The sequence below is a fragment of the Carlito syrichta genome, unplaced genomic scaffold (genome assembly GCF_000164805.1).
Source record: "Carlito syrichta isolate Samal-C Ts95f unplaced genomic scaffold, Tarsius_syrichta-2.0.1 Scaffold309730, whole genome shotgun sequence".
Lineage (NCBI taxonomy): Eukaryota > Metazoa > Chordata > Mammalia > Primates > Tarsiidae > Carlito > Carlito syrichta.
The window spans coordinates 906,133-908,522 of record NW_007253826.1 but is presented as its reverse complement, the minus strand read 5'-3'; the positions used below and the strand labels follow the sequence as shown (position 1 = coordinate 908,522).

Genomic DNA, 2,390 nt, shown 5'->3' with positions numbered 1-2,390 from the left:
CACTGCACTCCAGTCTGGGCAACAGAGTGAGACTCCAACTCAAAAAAAAAAGAAAAGAAATCATGACAGAACTTGAGACTCTGGAATCTGGATCCCTTGCTTCAACTCTCATCACTTTAGACTTTGGGTAACTTTCAATAGGCTTTGAGCATATGCTGTCTTATCAGAAGAAGCTACAGAAAAATACAATCTGTGCCAGCCCCACCACCTACCCTCCAAGCCCAAATACTCAGAAGGAAGTCAAGTCAAAACTTGACCATGCAACAGGATTCTCACCTCTCCTTACTTCGAAGATGCCAAGACTGGCAGCTGGGGATGGTGAAGGTTCTGTGACAGCTGGAAAGCCCCAATGCTGTGGACAAATACACATCTCTGCAACAAATCTATTTCAATACAAAGGATCAAATTCCCATTAAGGATTACACCACATCTTAAACTCCTGAACTCAAACTTTGAAATAACAGCTAGCTTTATGGAAAGACAGTGCCCCTATGGAGTTTTCAGGAGTTATGAGTATAAATTTGTTTTTGTAATGATTTTCATGTTCTCTAGTGTATTCTCTAGCACTTTTCCTCCTAAGGTGGCTTACCTTCTAAAAACACTAAACATTTACCATATCTGAGCTTAGACTAAGAAAGATGGCCATGAAGTGGTGGCTCTCTGGATAATTTCAGAATCCTACTCTAGTCAAAGAGGAAGACACTGGTAAGGCTGACAATATTCAGAACTGGGGAACTAAGGCTTGACCAGGACTAGGGGAGGTATTCATTGCCACAAACCCACAGGCCATATTGCAAATGGCCACACAGACCAGGAAACACTTTCAGGATATTTCCAAGTCTGCCTCAAGTTCTTCAAAAGTCAAGGTAACTAAATGACAAGTCAAAACATCAATAAAAATCCATCATACTTATCAATTAATTCAGATCTTCCAAAGGCCTAGAAGCTGCACAGATGCCCTTGTAAGCTACTGATTACTGATGTCCTTTGCACAAAGAAAAAAAAACACCTAGGAATGGAACCAATATATTCCCGTCTACCACTCTACACATTTAAGACTCTATTCTATTCAGATTCCTTTGGAAAAGGCCACTCACCAATTTACCCCACCACAAAGAAAACACTTTTCAAAATGAAAGGGAATAAAAGCACTTTTATTTAGAAATTTCAAGTTGGAAGAGCTCTTAGCCAAGCTCTATGACCTAGCTAGCTGATTATTTACAGGATCTTTGGGCAAGAATTGTTAATGAGTTTTTAATTTGGAGTGCTTAAGTTGCCAAAGTGCTCTGAGCTCCAGTGAAGCACCACAAAATCCATAAAGGAAACCTTATCAATCACTTCCCAGCAGCTCCCTTCCCCCCTTCCCCACCTCCTGCCTAAAGGCAGTCAAGTGGGTTTCTAACCAAGATCACAGACACACATTAGTGGAGTCACACTCCAAGTCCCTGTCTATAAATTGGCTTTTAAATGGTAGGGGATTCAGGTATAATATACTTAAGCTCCAAGCAGGAACCCACTAAAACAAGGCATGCTGTGTATGATAAAGTCAGAATAAAGCAGAATTTGATGAAGCCAATTTCTGGAAGAAACTCTACAATCAAAAAATCATTCAGCCAATCACAACCTACTATAGTTCAAATAGAGTACAGTCTTTTAGCCAATTGGATTCATGTCTTGCTGCCCTTCAGCAGAGAGACTGATGAAATGTCTGACAAGAGTACATGCCATTGAAGCAGCCAGAAACCTCTCAGAGGCAATGATGGGCACTATCCGTTGCAAAATCCACCCCTAAGGTTCCAAAACCCCATTGAGAGGCCTCATATCCAGCATCTTCCAAGTCAACAAGGAGCAGTTATATTTTGCACGAACTCGCAGTCAAGCCTCAATACAAGTTCATGCTTTTTTTAAGGAAACACCTGTTGCTGGACCATCTACAGGAAAGGCAAACAGAAAGCTAGCCAGGTTAGGCCCCTTATTCACTCCTTCCACTACCACTACCACCAATTCAGATTTACAAAGATGTAAACTGCTAGCCTATGTGTGTGCGTGTGTGGGAGAGGAAGGAAAGGGGATGTTTCATCTACAATCCCCTTGCTCTGTTTCCAACCTCTTTAGCCAAACCTTTCTCTTCTCCAGTAATTCCAGCGAATAAGTCAGCTCTCTTAATCAACTCATCCAGTCTGCTTTGCAAAGCCCTGCCCTGCTCCCCCTCCGCCAGAACGTTACTCAGTAGATCATGCACCTAGGGTAAGCACACAGGCCAACACCCCAGGCTGCACAAATTCTGCGCGCCGCGACCCTTGCATCCCGCATGCATTAACCAGGGCCCAGTGGCGGGGGGGCACTCAGCATCACCCACCCCAGGGGGTTGCCCCCAACTTGGGCCCCTC

The 2,390-nt window shown here is 43.4% G+C and overlaps 1 protein-coding gene across 1 annotated transcript in view; it reads right to left on the bottom strand.

Annotated features, from left to right (window-relative positions):
- The window catches only part of ERI3 (ERI1 exoribonuclease family member 3), a gene marked incomplete at its 3' end in the record, with an annotated part of 75,994 nt that overhangs the window by 73,276 nt on the left and 328 nt on the right, over positions 1-2,390 (bottom strand). The window contains exon 2 of the mRNA XM_021717418.1: positions 277-352. The remainder of the gene's footprint in view (positions 1-276; positions 353-2,390) is intronic.